The following is a 19664-nucleotide window of genomic DNA, read 5'->3' on the forward strand; positions in this document are numbered from 1 at the left end:
GAAGCTCACCTGTCAGCAGTCTTGAATATATTGCGCGAGCACAACTTCTTCGTCAAATTGTCTAAGTGTTCATTTTGCGGTTTGACGGTGGACTATCTTGGTCACATTATCACGGACGGCCTATTAAAGGCGGATCCTACTAAAATTGAGGCGATGACGGCATGGCCCGTACCAAGAACCGTGAAGCAGTTGAGGGGATTCTTGGGCCTGACAGGGTACTATAGACGATTCATTGCTCAGTACGCTTTGATCGCCGCACCGCTTACAGACCTCCTCAAAAAGGAGGCATTCTGCTGGACGGAGGCCGCGGGGAGCAGCTTCCTCGCCTTGAAGGAGGCAATGACGAAGGCACCAGTGCTCCGACTACCGGACTTCGATCGACCGTTCTGTGTGGAAACGGATGCGTCAGATTCTGGCATTGGAGCCGTGTTATTGCAAGATAATCATCCCATCGCTTTCTTTAGCAAAAAGCTTGGGCCTCGTCGGAGAGTGGCATCGACGTATCACAAAGAGTTGTATGCCATCGTGGAGGCAGTCCAAAAATGGCGTCAGTATCTGTTGGGACGGGAATTTATAATCCGCAGTGATCAGAAGAGTTTGAAGGAGTTGCTGCAGCAGGTGGTTCAGACGCCCGATCAGCAACTGTACGTACGAAAACTTATGGGGTACAAGTTTAAGATCGAATATAAGAAAGGGAGTACGAATAGAGTGGCTGATGCTCTATCCCGTCGGGAGGAGCCCCCGGCTATCACGGACGCCGCGCGTTTGTCCACGGAGACCGCCTCGACGGATGCGAGTAACGAGGGGGACGATCCGGGAGACGCTGATCAGCAGTGTCAGCAACTAGTTGCCGTGACACAACTGATTCCACAGCTGCTGGACCTGCTCCGTCGCGAGACGGCGTCTTCACCGGAGATGAGGGAGATTACGTCGGCTATCCGGAGTGGCAAGGCCGCCGCACACCTGACCTTGGTGGATGGTCTCGTGTATTATAAACGCCGCATCTTCGTAGGCTCCCGGTCATCGGCGCGAGCTGCCTTGCTTTCGGAATATCACAGCTCGCCGTCGGCGGGCCATCCGGGGTTCGAACGCACGTTGAGAAGAGTTGGGGCGGAGTTTTATTGGCCCAAGATGAAGGATGAGGTGAAAAAGTTTGTGGAGGCCTGTGCCATATGCCAGACGACGAAGTATTCAACACAGAAACCTGCGGGCCTTTTACAACCTCTGCCGGTACCCACGCAGGTTTGGGAAGATGTGTCGATGGATTTTATTACGGGGCTGCCGCAATCAAGGGGCTATACAGTGATTATGGTGGTAGTGGATCGCTTGTCTAAATATGCTCACTTCGCACCGTTGCCGACTCGTTTTGATGCGATAAGGGTGGCTCATTTGTTTATTAATACGGTGGTCCGCCATCATGGTTTTCCGGCGACTCTAGTGTCTGACAGGGACCCAGTTTTTCTAAATCAGGTGTGGGAAGATTTGATGCGCTTAAGTGGAACGAAGCTAAATTTTTCGACGGCTTATCATCCGCAGTCGGATGGACAGACAGAGGTCCGCAACAGGGGCTTGGAGCAGTACTTACGCGCCTTCACATCGGATAGGCCATCTAAGTGGGCGAACTTCTTGCCATGGGCGGAGCTAGCACTGAATTGTTTCCATCACTCGGGGTTGGGCATGTCTCCTTTTAAGGCACTGTATGGCCGAGACCCCCCGAGCTTGGTGTTCGCGCAGCCCTCAGCGGCGACGCCGTCCTCGGTAGCCGACTTGATCCGCCAGAGGAGCGGGCTGTTGGTGGAACTGCGTCGTAATTTGGAGCGCGCCCAGCAGCGTATGCGCGAGTCGGCAAATAAACATCGTCGACACGTGGAGTTTGAGGTAGGGGACATGGTACTCTTAAAACTTCGTCCATATAGGCAGCATTCGGTAGCCCGTCCCCAGTCGGTGAAGTTGGCAAGGCGCTACTACGGGCCTTTTGAGGTCTTGGAACGCGTAGGGCCGGTGGCGTATAGGCTGCGGTTGCCGGAGGGAAGCCGGATTCACAACGTTTTTCACGTTAGTCTTCTCCGTGCTTTTGTAACGGGTGACACATCAATCGAAGGCATGGAGTTGCCATCGGAATTTTTTGGTGATAGACCGCTGGTATATCCTGTTCGGGTGTTGGATCGGAAGGTTCTTTGGTATGATGGTAGGCCGGTTGAGCACGTCTTGGTGCGTTGGTCCGATGGGACAGAATCTCCAACGTGGGAGCCAACCGAGGTAGTCCAGCGGCGCTTTCCTAACGTTCTCCTTGAGGACAAGGAGGTCGCTATGGGGGAGGGGGTTGATACGGACCTTCAACGTCCTGACCGTGAGCCGACGGAGGACGCGTCGGGGGAGTCTGAGGCTGAGGAAAGAGCGCAAGAAGAGCCACCACCGCAACCGCCCATCGCAGCAGCAAGGCCGGCGCGGAACAGACGTCCGCCTCAAAGGCTAGGCGACTTTGTCTCCAAATAGTTTTGTTTTGTTTGATTCGTATTTTGTTATTTAATTTCTAGAATAATTGCTTTATTTTGTATTATTTATTTTTGCAATTTAGTCGAGCGTAATTATAAGCTCCGTCGGGTTTTCTTGTTGGTTCTTTCCCGATGTAGGATTAGGTCGAACCAAACCTAGGGTCCATAGAATATAAATAGGGCGATTTTGTTCATAACCTTTTCAGGAATAAAATTATTATTGGCCCAACTTCTTGTTGAACTCACAAAAAAGACCTAGACGTCGCCTGCCCGACGGGAGCGAATCCCGCGCACAGCCGCACGATCTTGACCGCCGATCCTGTCAGGGACGCCGGAGAATTGCTTGTTGCCGTCAATCTGGGTTGCCGGCGAGTTGAGAGGGTGAAACTCTTAACACCACCACTCCGAGTTCTCGTTGGGCACGGCCACGTTGGTCACGACGGATTCTTTGCCCGGCCAACCACTCCGAGCGGTCCCAAACGCACTCATTGGTCACGGCGAGTTCGTTGCCCGGCCACCACTCCGAGCCGTTTGGGCTCTCAATAAAAGCACCAATTGATACAGACCAAACAGGAGAACTCATCCTATAAGACTAACCTGTTAGGAGAGAGAGGCCATTTAGTCTATATACCATATATCAGTTGTTCTCATAACCGATGTGAGAATTGAGTCCGTAAGACATCTCTCTCTTTCTCTTTCCTATTTCAAACACAACAAGGACACCAACACAAATAAAAACGACAACATCGGAAATATTAATAACAATGGGCTGACTGCAGAAACACAATTGGCGGATCAAACTTATCAATCACTTTTTTCTAGAGCATTGTAATATGTATGTACATGGGTTTGCACACCTTTAATGTCATATTGAAACATCAATTGCATTTCTTGGAGTGTAGAGAGAATATCTCACGACTAAAAAATATTCTTTCTTGGTAGGAACCAAGAATTGGACATTTCAAGCACACTCCATCATCAATTGTTGGCCTAATCATGCTCTGGGGTCATGGATTTGGGCCTTCTATTTCTACTTGAGCTTGGGTTGATTGCGTATTTTGGGCTCATTTTGATTGGTTAGGCCCATGTGGGGGATGGGGTGGGGGCCATGTAGCCTATTAAACAAAGTAGGAGTACTACTTACTAAAAAAATAGTTTTATCGTAGTGGTCTATTTATATATACTATTCATAAATGTTTTACAATTTTTATAAATATTCTAGTGGTCTATAAATTGTCATATATAATTTCATTTTATTATTATTTAAATTTAAAAAGATAAGAAAATTATCAAAATTAGGATTGTAGATCAAAATGTCAACATAGTGTATTAAACATATCATTCATTGAATATGTCAACACAATTTTGCATTAACATTATATATATATAGGGTCTTGTTAGGTTGAGATTTTTTAGCTTAATTGAGAATTGAGATGCATTTTCAGCCACTCATTTTGAAATGTCAACTGCAAGTAGATTATGTCAACTAAGGGGTATTATCGTCATTTCATTTCAATAGCCAGAATATCAAATGTCAACAACTCGTATTAAAATGTCAACAACTAAAAAAATTTAATTTTTTTAATTTTTTTTAATTTTTTTAAAATTTTTTTAAAATTTTCGCGCGATGTCAACTACTGAGACATTATGTCAACTACGATGTGTAGTCTGCACATCAAATGTCAATAGCTCTGCACATCAAATGTCAACAGCTTATAATTGACATTATATATGTGTAGTTGACAAAAAAATAAATAAATAAATAAAATAAATAAAAAATAAAAAATCGAAAAAAAAATAATTTTTTTTTAAAAAATAAAAAAAATATTTATTAAATAAAATATATGATGAAATTACAAATATGCCCTTTCACAATTAATTAATGTAAAAATATTTTCCATGTGGCAAATTCTGGACCACTCATTTAATAAAAATGAGTGGCTTATAATGCATCTCAATTCTCAATTAGGCTAAAAAATCTCAATTGATCACAACCCTATATATATATATGGTAATGATAATCTACAAACCCTCTATAATACAAACTATACAAACTTTAGGCGTTGACATTGTTGACATTCCCCCAGTGACAGAATTTGTATTAGGCGTTGACATTGACATTCCCCCAGTGACGGAATTTGTATTAGGCGTTGACATTCCCCCCAGTGACAAAATTTGTATTAGGCGTTGACATTCCCCTAGTGACAGATTTTGTATTAGGCATTGACATTGACATATGAATCACATTGCTAACCGTTGATTACTTACAAGGAATGTGTAGGATTAAAGTTTGTAGTTTGTATTATAGATATGAGTTTGTATTTGATCACACCTATATATATATATATATATATTATACTATTTACATATCATGATAGTTACACTGACATTGAGCTGTTACTTCAATAATACGAAAATTCAAAAAAAAAATTAATCTTGACATCGGAACATAGTGAGATCTCGTTAGAATCCTTATTAAATTATCTTTAATTTGATATAAGTTGTGTAAAAAATAATTTAAATTGGGATAGTTATAATTATTTAAAATTTGTAGATATTTTTTGAAAGTAAGTTATAACTAACTTTTGATCAATTGAGATTAATATTCCTAATTGACATTTTATATATATTTTATAAATGATCTTGTGCATTGACGATCTACCCGTATAAATATTCTATACATTGAAATGGTATAATCGACTATTAATTTAATTAAATAAATGTTCTCAAATATCGAACAGAAGGTAAATCTAGTTTCGCTGATATATAACTTCACAATATTTTTGGTTGGTTATTTGCTGGCACCCATTCTTACCAAATCAAAATATCTATTCATCAATAAAATCAAATAAATGAGACCAAAAATGTATTATTCCCTCTTACATAATTTCGTAAATTGTCATTGACGAAAACTGCGATGATGATTGGAATTCTCTATGATTGAAACATGAAGAAAAGGTGTATTGTATTAGAAAAAAGGGACAGAGTGGCAAATTAGTCATGGTATGAAAAAAAATTAATAATGTAACCTGTTTGAATAATATCGACCCGATTCAATTTAATTAGGAAATTATGTACGTAATACAATTTATATAAATTTATAACTCGGGATTATAGTTGCTTTTACTAACTCCTATAGTTTGTTTCAAGAGGTCCATGATATATGAGTTTGTTTCAAGAGGTCCATGATATATGAGTTTGTTTAAAAATATAAAAAAAAATCTAAAACCTAATTTCATAATCTTGTACTTGTGATTAAAGCATTAGCAATAGGGGGCGATCAATCGAGCCTACGATCGGCTTGCCCATCGGCCCCTCATTGTGGAAGAGGGGCGATCATCGTCTGTTACGGCTGCACCAGAATCACAGGTAACAGAGCACGACATCAATGGAGACATGGCTGAGCCATGCCCAACACCCACGACAGAGACAATTCAGAGTGAGGAAGAACCAGCGCCCGTCGACGAGCTGGAGAATCAGTCGGAGGTGGACACGGTGAGGAAGCTGAGGCCAAGGAGAGCAATCAAGCAGCCGGAGCGCTATCAGGACTTCGTCTCCAAATAGCTCACCAGCTGTTCGACAGATTGCCTGAAAGAGCCCGAGTTTTATTTGTTATTTTAGTTAATTATTTTATTGTATTTTTTGACTTTCCTTATTTCGGATTATTTTTGCGTCGAGCGTTAAAAGCTCCATCGGGTTTTCTTTGTTGGTTCTTTCCCGATGTTTAGGATTAGGTCGAACCAACCCTAGGGTTTTAGTCTTATAAATAGGGCTATTCATTAATTATCGTTCCCCAATTAATGAAGAATTATTTTGCCCACAAACTTGTGCAACACTCAATTGAAACTTACGCTGCCGACGGAGAGACTCTCCGCGCCAGCTCGTGAATCAGCCGCCGACCCCATCGTTCGGGGCGCCGGATTGGTCGTGTTGTGTACGTAGAAGGCAGGAATCTTCGTTAAGAGAATTGTGCTCTTAACAACTGGTGCTTCATCTCGAACTCATGGATTCAATTGAAGGAGGACAGCGCTCCCCACCGTTCTTGACCGGGGGGAACGCGCAAGAACTATCATTGGGGCCACAGCGACGACAGCAAGTAGAATACCGCCGTGACCCTGGCGGACGCCCTCGCCCTCCGCCGAGGGGGGATCCGCCTGCCGACGCGCCTCAGGGTCCAGCCACGGGCGCGATCGATCCGCTCACTCAGGGTTTCGATCGGATCATGGCCAGGTTTGATCAGTTGGAGGTCCGCGTAGGGAGCCTGGAGTTTCCATCGTATCGCGATGCCGAACATCATGATGAGGATTACGATTCAGATGATCATGAATACGCGGAGTACAGGGACGACGATGGGAGACCGCGTGTCTCGAACCCTCGGCACCGCCCACTAGGGTTTCGTGACAGGAGAGGTGCGAGGGGTGGGCGACGGGGTGGAGCCTCGCGTCGAGAGGATTGGAGGAGACGGGGTGAATGGCCCAGCGAAGGAGTTGGTGATACTAGACTCGTGCCGTATCAACCTCGACGACCCTCAAATTGGGACCCACCAGCGGCACGACAGGAGGGGTGGCGCGATAATCGTCGCCGCACATCTTGTTGGGATCCCCCGATTACTAGGGATCGTCCACAATATCAATACGGATCAGACTCGCATCACGGGGTCAAAATGCGAGCACCACACTTTGACGGATCAGACGCCACAAACTGGATTTCTCGAGTGGAGTATTATTTTGAGCACATCATGATGCCTGACGAGGATCGCCTCCACTACGTGGTAATGTTATTCGATCCACCGGCTGCGGAATGGATATTCAATTACAGAAACAACAACCGATACGTTACTTGGGGCGAATTTTTGGAGGATGTCCGCCACAGGTTTGATCCGCAGAGTTTCCGGAATTATATTGGCCCGTTGGCCAAACTGGTGCAGACGGGAACCGTGGCAGAGTATCACGACACATTTGAGAAGTATTTGAATCGGGTGGAGGGAGTCCCGGATTACATCTTACTTCCCGTGTTCATCGAGGGCCTTAAAATGCCCATTCAGGAGAAAGTAGAGCTGCAGCAACCGCAGTCGTTGGCCGAGGCCATGGCGCTGGCCTTGCGTTTGGCCGCAAATCAGGAACATCGATACCAACAGTCGTCGTCGCAGAAACGACAGTGGCCTTCCAAAGATACTCGTCAGCCGACGCTACCTTCATCTGCGCCGACTGGCAGCTCCTCCCAGGTGCAGAAAACGAGCCAACAACCCTTGGAGAAGGAGCATCCTCGCTTTACTCCGATCCGTGTGTCTAATGCTGAGAAATCGGAGCGTTCGCGGAAGGGATTATGTTGGCATTGTCCGGAGAAGTACACGCCTGGCCACGTGTGTGCGGCCAGATTGTTGTGTTATGTGGGGGATGATGAATGGGAGGAATCGGGTCAGGGACATGACGACCAGCCGCAAGATGAGGAATTAATTACAGAAGATATCTCCCACCTTCATTCTCTTACGGGAGGAAATCGCTCGATCCCTTTCCAGGTGGTCGGGGAACTCGGGGTCACAGAAGTGCGAATTTTGATCGACACAGGGAGCACGCACAATTTTCTCTACTCCCGCTTCGCAGAGAATCTACAGCTGCAATTATCGCGCATCCGGCCTTTCCGGGTGTACGTAGGGAATGGGGCTTCACTCATTTGTTCCCACATCTCTAGGCGGACGAAATTGTCAATACAGGGGACTGAATTCTTGACGGATTTGCATATCCTCGATGTTCATGGTTGGGATGTGATACTCGGCATGGACTGGCTGGAGTCGCTAGGCCGGATATCTGCGGACTTCGTCGGCAAGACACTGGAATTCCAACGAGATAACAGGTCGGTCCTCATACAGGGTCGTAGACCGAGCCCACGACAGATATCGCTGCATTCCTTGGCCCAGCTAGCGTCGTTTTCATCGACCCATGAATTCTATGAAATCGTCGCCTTGGACCCGGCCGACGCGACGTCTTCCGGATCAGCCACTGAACCAGACTTTCCCTCGGATATCCCGGTTGATTGTCGCCAGGTTCTTGAAACCCATAAGGGTGTGTTTGATCTACCAATCGGTATGCCTCCACCTAGGCAATTCGACCACCGAATACACCTACTCCCGGGCACGAAGCCGGTCAATGTTAGACCGTACCGCTATCCGTACTTCCAAAAGAATGAAATCGAGCGGCAAGTGAAGGAAATGTTGTCCCAAGGCATAATCCAGAGAAGTCAGAGTCCTTTCTCCTCACCGGTGCTGCTAATTCGAAAAAAGGATGGTTCTTTTCGGTTCTGCATTGATTACCGAGCCGTTAATTTGGCAACGGTCCCTGATCAATTCCCTATCCCCACCGCGGACGAACTCTTTGATGAATTGGGAAGGGCGAAGTTCTTCACCAAGCTGGACTTACGATCAGGCTACCATCAAATCAGAATGCATGCGGACGATATTTTTAAAACAGCTTTCCGTACTCATGACGGGCATTTTGAGTTTTTGGTGATGCCATTCGGGCTTACAAATGCCCCGTCTACTTTCCAAGCGGCGATGAACAATATTTTCCAACCTCTTCTGCGACGATACGTCATTGTGTTCTTTGATGACATCTTGATCTACAGCCCCACGTTGGAGTCCCACTGCGAACACTTGTCCATGGTACTATCGATCCTTAGCGCAAATCATTTTTATGTCAAATTGTCTAAGTGTTCGTTTTGCTGCACTACTGTTGAGTACTTGGGGCACTTGATTACAGGCGGCACCTTGAAGGCTGACCCTCGAAAGATAGAATCAATGACTGCTTGGCCACATCCACGGAATGTTAAACAACTCCGCGGATTCTTGGGGTTAACAGGTTACTACAGACGATTCGTCGCAAACTATGCCATGATCGCGGCTCCGCTTACGGAATTACTTAAGAAAGATGCCTTTGTGTGGACCCAGGCAGCGACCGAAGCATTCATAGCGTTAAAATCAGCCATGACATCGACCCCGGTGTTACGACTCCCGGACTTCACCAAAACTTTTTATGTCGAAACGGATGCCTCGGATGTGGGGATCGGAGCGGTATTGATTCAGGAGGGCCACCCAATTGCCTATTTCAGTCGCAAGTTGGGCCCGCGTCGCAGAGTCGCCTCGACTTACCATAAGGAGCTCTATGCTATCGTGGAGGCTGTCCAGAAATGGAGGCAGTATCTATTGGGCAGGGAATTTGTTATTCGAAGCGATCAGAAGAGTTTAAAGGAGCTACTTCAACAAGTTGTCCAAACTCCAGATCAACAATTGTATGTACGGAAGTTGATGGGGTACAATTTCCGTATCGAGTATAAGAAGGGAGCATTGAACCGAGCAGCGGATGCGCTGTCTCGACGCGAGGACACGGAGCAGCCGCGACAGGATCCGGTTGCGAGGGACGAGTTGTCCGAGGACGAGGGGGATCCGTTGGCGGATGCAGCGTGTCTAACCGCGATCGCCCACCCTATCCCGAAGCTGATGGAGACCTTGAGACATGAAACAGGTTCCCTACCTGACTTGGTGGATCTCACGGCAGAAATTAAATCTGGGAAAGCACCTGCTCAATTCTCTTTCGTGGATGGTTTTATATATTTTAACAGAAGATTAGTTGTGAGCCGGTCCTCCAAATTGAAACGAGTATTGCTGGAGGAGCATCATTGTACGCCCATGGCGGGCCACCCCGGGCACGAGCGCACCTTCCGACTATTGTCAGCAGGATTTTATTGGACTAAGATGAGGAAGGAAGTCCGAGACTTTGTTAAGGCGTGCGCGGTGTGTCAGTCCACTAAGTATTCGATGCAGAAACCTGCAGGCCTTCTACAACCGTTGCCCGTACCATCGCAGGTTTGGGACGATGTATCAATGGACTTTATCACGGGTCTCCCACAGTCACGCGGATACACAACGATTATGGTGGTGATTGACAGACTTTCGAAGTACGGCCACTTCGCGGCCCTTCCTACGCGATTCGACGCCCTCCGAGTGGCCCATTTGTTCGTGAACACGGTGGTTCGCCACCATGGTTTTCCAAAGACATTGGCCTCAGACAGGGACTCGGTATTTCTTAATGCAATTTGGGAGGAGATTCTGCGACTTAGTGGGACAAAATTGAATTTCACCACCGCCTATCACCCCCAGTCGGATGGCCAAACGGAGATTCGCAACAAAGGCCTGGAGCAATATCTACGAGCATTCACTTCGGATAGACCGTCTACTTGGTCGAATTTTCTCCCTTGGGCGGAGTTAGCTCTCAATTGCTTCCACCACGCTGGCCTCGGCACCTCCCCTTTTAAGGCGTTGTATGGACGGGAGCCCCCATTGTTGGTGGCAGCTGCTCCGTCAGCAAACACTCCCCCCAATGTAGTAGAATTGATTAAGCAGAGGGGGGAGCTACTCATTGAGTTGCGTAACAATCTAGCTCGCGCGCAGCAACGGATGACTGAGGCAGCAAATAAGCATAGGCGCCACGTTGAATATGAAGTGGGGGATTTTGTGTGGTTGAAATTGCAGCCATATCGCCAACATTCCGTCGCGAAACCCATATCCGCTAAACTTGCTAAACGTTTCTACGGACCATTCGAGGTGGTGAAGCGGATAGGTCCAGTCGCGTACAAGCTTCGTTTGCCTGAGGGGAGTCGCATTCACGACGTATTCCACGTGAGTCTCCTTCGCGCATTCGTGAAGGACGATCCGATCGTCCCTCTCCCAGAGAAGTTTGTCGGCAATAGACCCGTCGCCCATCCAGTGGCGATACTTGACTCTAGAATATTATGGCATCAGGGAGCAGCAGTGGAACACGTCTTGGTTCGATGGTCGGACGGGTCGGATTCACCGTCTTGGGAGCCGTTGGAGGTAATGCTGAAACGGTACCCTACACTCTCCCTTGAGGACAAGGAGGTTTCTAAGGAGGGGGGAGTTGTTACGGCTGCACCAGAATCACAGGTAACAGAGCACGACATCAATGGAGACATGGCTGAGCCATGCCCAACACCCACGACAGAGACAATTCAGAGTGAGGAAGAACCAGCGCCCGTCGACGAGCTGGAGAATCAGTCGGAGGTGGACACGGTGAGGAAGCTGAGGCCAAGGAGAGCAATCAAGCAGCCGGAGCGCTATCAGGACTTCGTCTCCAAATAGCTCACCAGCTGTTCGACAGATTGCCTGAAAGAGCCCGAGTTTTATTTGTTATTTTAGTTAATTATTTTATTGTATTTTTTGACTTTCCTTATTTCGGATTATTTTTGCGTCGAGCGTTAAAAGCTCCATCGGGTTTTCTTTGTTGGTTCTTTCCCGATGTTTAGGATTAGGTCGAACCAACCCTAGGGTTTTAGTCTTATAAATAGGGCTATTCATTAATTATCGTTCCCCAATTAATGAAGAATTATTTTGCCCACAAACTTGTGCAACACTCAATTGAAACTTACGCTGCCGACGGAGAGACTCTCCGCGCCAGCTCGTGAATCAGCCGCCGACCCCATCGTTCGGGGCGCCGGATTGGTCGTGTTGTGTACGTAGAAGGCAGGAATCTTCGTTAAGAGAATTGTGCTCTTAACATCGTCCCACTCCACCTCCCCCATTTGAGCCGTTGTATCGGCCTTGGCAGATCCATAGAGCTTTTGATCGGCCCTCCACTGTGGAGATAGGGCCAATCATCGGCCCTATCATCATTTTTTTATTAATTTTTATCCTCTATATATACATTCATACCCCATTCTACATTTCACGCGAGTTTATGGCATTTTTTTATTCCCTCGAGGTGAATTACCTAGTTACTCCACAATAATTGTATAATTTGTATACCACGTGAGTTTCTTTCGCAATATCATTTTTTCAGTTACCTTTGTAAAAAAGTAGTTTTTGGGACCAAACGATAAACTTGTAATGATAACACATAGCATGCTTTAGGTATATTTGAATATGTAAACAGTACGTAAATCAAATGAGGAAGTCATGTGAATTAGGTTTGATCGAGAAGATGTCGGTCGAAATTGTAGTCACACTTTTTATTGATGAACTCATGAACTTGCTTTATAAAAATCCTCAAAATATAATTTAATTACATCACATTATGCACTTAGATAGTTGTATACTATCTAATTGACAATTTCCTACCAGTGAATAGGTTATTTAAGTGTCATCACTCTCAATAAGTCACCTATTTGAACAACTGATAAGCTAATTGTCTTAATTAACTTATTTCAATCACATGACACATTTCTAGCTGCTGAGGCTTATGTACTTTGTTTAACTGCTATATATATTAGCTTTATAAAGTAGAGTACTTAGTATTTATTCGCTTGGGAGACACTCCTTAAAATTACAGTTTTTTCAATCATTAATTGGTTAAAATGTGGATGGTTTATTCAGTCACTAATTGGTTAAAATCTTGACGATTGACATCAAAAGATAATTTTGGATTAAAAAAGTAAAGGAAAATGAAATAAACACTCTTTATTTGAAGTGTCCAGAACACTCATGTGCACGTATAGCGAACTTACTACTAAAATTTTTCTCTGCATTAATTATGTATACAAACCACTTGTTTACAATAAATAATTACGATTAAATAAATAGAATTATCATGATGGGATTTTATCAAGTAAAATAATGAAATGGGAGTATCATTATGCACAAAAGGTTAATATGCAGCCAGGACCACTTAAAATCTTCAGCAGTAGTATGATTTTGTTGTACAAATTTTTAATTTTAATATTTGCGCCACCTTTTCATCAAAGTATTTATAAATAGCAAAGTAAATTCGTTTCACGAATAATAAATTAAATTCACCAGTAGCAAAGTAAATTTGTTTCAAGCAAGTAATTATTTATACACGTGGTATATTAGTACGGTCGGAGCCGTGGCCTGTCAATAGGTGTCTCATTATTTATTGGCCATGTATTAAGAAATTGTTTAAGATTATAAAGGAAGGTGATAGAAAAAGTTAGTAGAATATGATACTTATTTATTTATATGATCTTATAATAAAATGTAAGTGAATTGAGTTAGTGGGTATGTATGAATTCAAGTAGTAAAATTGTAATGAAATATTTATAAGAAAAAATATGACTTTTGACGGACGGAGTGAGCCGTATATAGGAAATACTCTCTCCATCCCTGAAATTTTTCACATTTTTCTATTTCCGACCGTCCCACAAAATTTGTCACATTTCACTAACTTATTTCCACTCATATTTTATTATAAAATTAATATACTTTAAAGTAGGACCTACATTCTATTAACTTTTTCAATTTAATTTTTATTACATTTCTAAAAACTGGTGAGTAATTAAAATAGTCGCCACTGTAATATATTCCCATAGGCCATAGGGTATATATATTCTGGTGCTAATAATAAAGCTTCTCAATAATATCTACACTAGTATTCTAGTAGTTATCACATTTCAAACTCGACAGACGAAACGTGATTTACGTTGGTGACTGGTGATTTTTGCAATATTTTATATAAAATCACTTTTAATTATGACAACCACTTTTGATTTAATTTAATTATTATTAGTCACAGGAAAAACAATATAAATACCTCCACCACTTAATGCAATCACCACCAAGCATATGACTTCCCTTCAATTATCATGCATGGTGCTCGGCACCACCGCCCACAAGCCCTCCCGCCTCCTCCCCAATGCAAGGCGGAGCCACCGTTTCCACGTCTCGTGCAGCGGTGGCCCGGAAGAGGAAGGCAAGGTAGACCGCCGAAACATGCTCCTGGGGCTTGGAGGCATGTACGGTGTGGCCAACCTAGCCTCTGATACCAAACTAGCTCGGGCGGATCCGCTTCTTCCGCCCGATTTCAAGAGCTGCGGGGTCGCCTATGTGGGCGAGGACCCACTCGACGTCAACTGCTGCCCGCCAACCTCTGACGTCATCAAAGACTACAAGCTCCCGCCTGTTCACCGGCTCCGCGTGAGGCGGGCCGCTCACCGGCTGAACCTTGCCAACGTGGCGAAATACAAGAGAGCCGTGAAGATGATGCGGGATCTGGACGTGGCCGACCCCACCGATCCCCGTGGCTTCTCGCAGCAGGCCAACATCCATTGCGCTTATTGCAACGGCGCCCACGACCAGGTCGGGCACGAGGAGCTCGACATACAAGTCCACTTCTCATGGCTCTTCTTCCCCTTCCACAGGTTCCATATTTATTCCCTCGGTCCCGAAAAGACGTTTCATTTTACTTTTACCAAAATAATGTCTATGTTTCTCTCATTTTTTTTCTTTATTTAATATATTCAATTATTTTTTGTTTCTAAACTCCATATACTACCAAACAACATTTCCTAAAGTGACATATCATTTACTTCATCCCCTCCATAATAGTAGAGTCATTTTATCAGTTTAGCACGTTTCATAGTATTGGAGTCAATTCCCTTTTTAAGTACTCCATCCGTTCCCTTATTGTTGAGTCATTTTTTTCATTTCGGAAAGTTCCCTCATAGTTGAGTCATTTCCATAAATAGTAACTTTTTTTCTCTTTTTTACTTTATTCTCTCTACTTTATTCACTTTTTTACTTTATTCTCTCTACTTTTTTACATCTCTTACTTTTTATCTATTTATTTAACACACTGAACATCCTTTTCTTAAACTTCGTGCTCAAAGTTTCGCCTCCACTATGAGGGAACAGAGGAAGTAAAAGTCAACAAATTTTTTCTCGGTTACTTTATTCTCTCTTCATCTTTCTACCCTTTTCATTTTCTATTTTATTCTTCCTTTATTTAACTCACATACCACAATTTTTCTTAAATAGCGTGCGAAAAAGAAACGCTTCCACTACTATGGAACGGAGCGAGTATTATTTATGACATTTTATCAATTAAAATTGAAGTAATATTAAATTTAGAGATCGGACCACATATTAATTAAAATATTAAATTTAAAGATCGCGTCAACCACAGGTGGTACCTCTATTTCTACGAGAGGATCATGGCGGATCTACTCAAAGATCCGACCTTCGCCCTCCCGTACTGGAACTGGGACCACCCAAAGGGCATGCAACTCCCATGGATGTTCGACGAAGAGGACTCGTCCCTCTACGACCCCAACCGCAACCAAGACCGCCGCCCGCCCGCTGTTCTCAACCTCGCCCTAAACAGCACCATCACCGACCCGGTCCAGATCATCTCAAACAACCTGAGCCTTATGTACAATGAAATGATAGGCACCCCAGCCTCCGCCACCGACTTCATGGGGAAGGCCTACAGAGACGGGGACGCGCCACCGACCTACCCGGACGGAGGCACGTCCGAAAAAGGGTCCCACACCGCGGTCCACGCCTGGTTCGGGGACCCCAGGAACGAATACAATGAAGACATCGGAAACTTCTACTCCGCAGGAAGGGACCCTGCTTTCTACTCCCATCACGCTAACGTCGACAGAATGTGGACCATTTGGAACGACATCCCGGCCGATTATCCGAAGGCGATAACCGATCCGGATTACCTCAACGCGTCGTTCTTGTTCTACGACGAGACGAAGCAGCTGGTGAGAGTCAAAGTTGGCGACTGTTTCAACCATAAAAAATGGGGTATGACTATGAAAACGTGGACATTCCGTGGGTGAGGTCGAAGCCGCCGCGGAGGGCGGCGGCGGTGAACATCCAGGATCTGTCCAAAGGGGTGAAGACGGCGGAGAAGGTGTTCCCTCTCAAGCTGAGGAAGACGACTAGGGTTTTGGTGGCGAAACCGACGGTGGGGAAAGCGGATGAGGTGCTGGTGCTGGAGAATATAGTGACGGATAACAGGAAGCTGATTAAGTTCGACGTGTTTGTGAACGATGAAGACGATAAGCCGGAGGAGGTGGACAGGGCGGAGTATGCCGGGGGTTTCACGCAGCTGCCGCATAGGGTTAAGGCGAAGAATAGTGTGAGTGATCTTCGGTTGAACTTGAAGCAGCTCTATGAGAATATTAATATTGCGGATGATGATAAGGTTGTGGTCACGATTGTTCCGCTTATTAACGGCGAGGCCGTCACCATTGGTGGAATTAAGATTGTGGAGGCGCCGAGTGCCTGAATCTGCCGACTAGCTCTTGCGCTTTGAGTTGAGTCTTGTTTGGTCTATGCTGAGGACAAGTGGTGTGTGTGGATTTGTCTGTGTTTCGCTTTTGTTTGAATAAATGCTTGTCCTCGTGTTTTGGATATTTTGTATAATTGCTTGTCATGCACCAATGTTTGAAGAAAGTTTGATTATAGCTTCATCCTTCTAAAAAGTTTGAAGAAATTAACTACTAACACATTTAAAAATTTTGGTTTTTAATTATATTAAAATGCTTACAGTAACACGCACCAACTTTAAGAATGTGCCATAGGTGAGAGATGGAAACTTGACGCAGTCACGAAGCTTTCTAGCTGCTCGTATCTTTAATTGAAACTTTACTAAGTCAGTAGTAAGTAAATCTGTAAATGATAGAACGATTATTGATAATGGAATGAAAGATCAAACTGAAACTTTAAAGATTATTGATGAAAAAATATTTCTGTATGAAAGTGTTTAGATTTAGAGTTATTATGGGATGATTTTATTTTATGAAGCTAAATTATAGTTGAATAAATTGTTAGTTTTATATATAATTTTTATACTTTTTAAATTGTTATGTTAGTATTTAGTTTTCAACCTCAGCATTCAATTTATTTGTAATGTTATATTCTACTCCCTCCGTCGCAACTAAATTGGTACAAAACTTTTGGAGACAGAGATTATAAATTGTGATGAAAATCTGGTCTATTCCACAAAGTTTGAAATCCGCTAATTAAATCACGAAGTTTCAATTTTTCTAGTTTATCACATTAGTCGAATTTTAGGTGGAATCTTTGTTGACGTGGATTAAGATTTAAATCATGAAAAAGATCTGTAATCCAAAGTGTTATCATAAGGAGTTTGATCTTAAAGTTGGATTGAGATTTAAATCATGAGAAAGATATGTGTATAATCCAAGTGTTATCACAAGGAACTTGATCTTAAAGTTGGATTGAGATTTCAAGATGGTTTTTAAAGTAGAGATTGCAAATATTCCACCTAAAATTTGACCCATGGGATAAACTAGAAAAATTGAAACTTCTTAATTTAATTAGCGGATTTTAGATTTGATGGGATAGACCAGATTTTGACCAAACTTGTTGATTTAAATGACAATTTATCTAATAAAGTAAGGGTGATTGAATGTTTTAATTTTTCTCAAAAAATAAAATGACTTAGCGACTCAACTTTGTTAGGACGTCCAAAAAAAATACTACTCAAATTAGGATTGCTAAAAAAATAAGTGATTAGTTATTTTTTTTACTTTTAAGATGGCTGAAGTCATTTATTTGGTCATATTTGTACCTTATTTGTGACGTCATCAATCAGTTATTTTCTCGTGTATTATCGCTATGAACATTCATTTAACTTTTTCATCATAATTTCGCGTTCACTATTCCTGATCAAATGAATAAGCCAATGAGGGAAAGAACCAAAGAAATATGAAATCATTCTTTTTATTTATTTTAAATATTACCTCGACATCAAAATGAGTAATTTATTTTAATGGTTACGTGGAAAAAATACAAATAAATATAGATTGCTATTAGGTTGAAATTTTTTAGCTTAATTAATAATTGAGATGCATTTTCAGCCACTCATCTACAACATTTTCGAAATATCAACTGCAAGTAGATTATGTCAACTCGGGGTATTATCGTCAATAGCCTGCATATCAAATGTCAGCAACTTATAGTTGACATTATATGTATATAGTTGACATGGATTGTACACATAGTTGACATTATACGTGTGTAGTTAGAGCATCCACAACCGTTCACTTGCCAGCGAGCACGGTTGTGGGTCCGGCCCCACTATTCCTGCCTGCTCTCTGGCAAGAGCACAACACCCACAGCTGTGCTCTTCCGCAAGGACGAGCACAATTCAATTTAAAATTCAATTAAACAAAAACATTTCCATAATATTAAAATTCATTAAAAAACCAAAATAAATATTACAAATTACAAATAACATAAAAAAGACATAATTAAAATCCTATAAATTAAAAATCACATAATTAAACTCCTAAAAATTAAAAATTACATAATTAAAAGCTAAAAATACCCCTGTGGACGACTACTCATCCGGCGGCACTACCCCCAATTGTCTTTGGAGGCCCAATATCATGGCCTCGTGCGATCGAAGTTGCGAGCGGGTCATAGTGGACCTATCGGCCATATTGAGTTGGGCAAAAGCCGCCACAACGAGTTGGTGGGGGTGGAGGTGGCTCATATGGAACGGGAGCGGGAACTGGAGCATCGGCGGTTGCAGCCGTGGCTCGACGGCGGTTGGTCGCCGCCTTCTTCCTTCCTTACGGTCGGCGTTGGGAACCGCTCGGGCCGGCGTCGGGGCTACTCAAGTTAGCTCCGGCGAGTTGGCTACCCACTTCTTCGGAGCCGGCGTCGGATAGAGATACCGACCTTGACCGTTTGGAGGAGCCGCTAGAGGAGGATGTTACGCCTCCCATATATTTCGAGTGAGTCCGCGTCTCCTGCCAAATGTTGAGGTACTTGAACGGCTTGTAGTTCATGGATTGGTAGGTGCTCATCGCGGCAGTGATGAAGTCGACCTCATTCCGGCCGCTCCCCGCATTCCGCTCTTCCAGGAGGAAATAGCCATTGAACTTGTCAATTTCATCGTTGGCTCGGAAGATGGCGTTGCGCACCATACTCTCGTTGCGCTCGACTGTTCCCGGCGGTCGGTTTTCATTGTACCGGCGAGCGATGCGCTACCAAAAGTGATCGCCGGATTGGTTCGTGCCAACCACCGGATCTTCGGAGATTTCCAAGTACGCCTTGAACAATTTATCCATCTCCGCCGGAGTGTACGGTGTGCGGACACCGCGAGTAGGAGGAGTCGGAATTTGGGAGGGGGCGGTCGGCCTAGGCTCCGGTGTCCACCCGTATCGCCCTTCGGGGGCACCTTGTTCGTCGATTGGGTATGACCGGTAGCCACCCGGAACGCCCGAACTTTGGGTTTGAGGAGGGGCCGAGTATTCCGTTTTTGGACTAGGAAACGGTGGTGAACCGAACCATTCAGGGTTCCAACCGGAGCCCGGGGGGTTATCGCCGTGGCCGGACTTTGTTATGGTGTAGGAGTGGAAGAAAGATTGAGAAGGGATATG

The 19664-nt window shown here is 44.1% G+C and overlaps 1 pseudogene; it reads left to right on the plus strand.

Moving 5' to 3' along the window:
• The first annotated feature begins 14087 nt into the window (after positions 1 to 14087).
• On the plus strand, positions 14088 to 16744 carry LOC121769944 (annotated as a pseudogene).
• Positions 16745 to 19664: the final 2920 nt, after the last annotated feature.

This window comes from Salvia splendens, chromosome 16 (assembly GCF_004379255.2).
Source record: "Salvia splendens isolate huo1 chromosome 16, SspV2, whole genome shotgun sequence".
Lineage (NCBI taxonomy): Eukaryota > Viridiplantae > Streptophyta > Magnoliopsida > Lamiales > Lamiaceae > Salvia > Salvia splendens.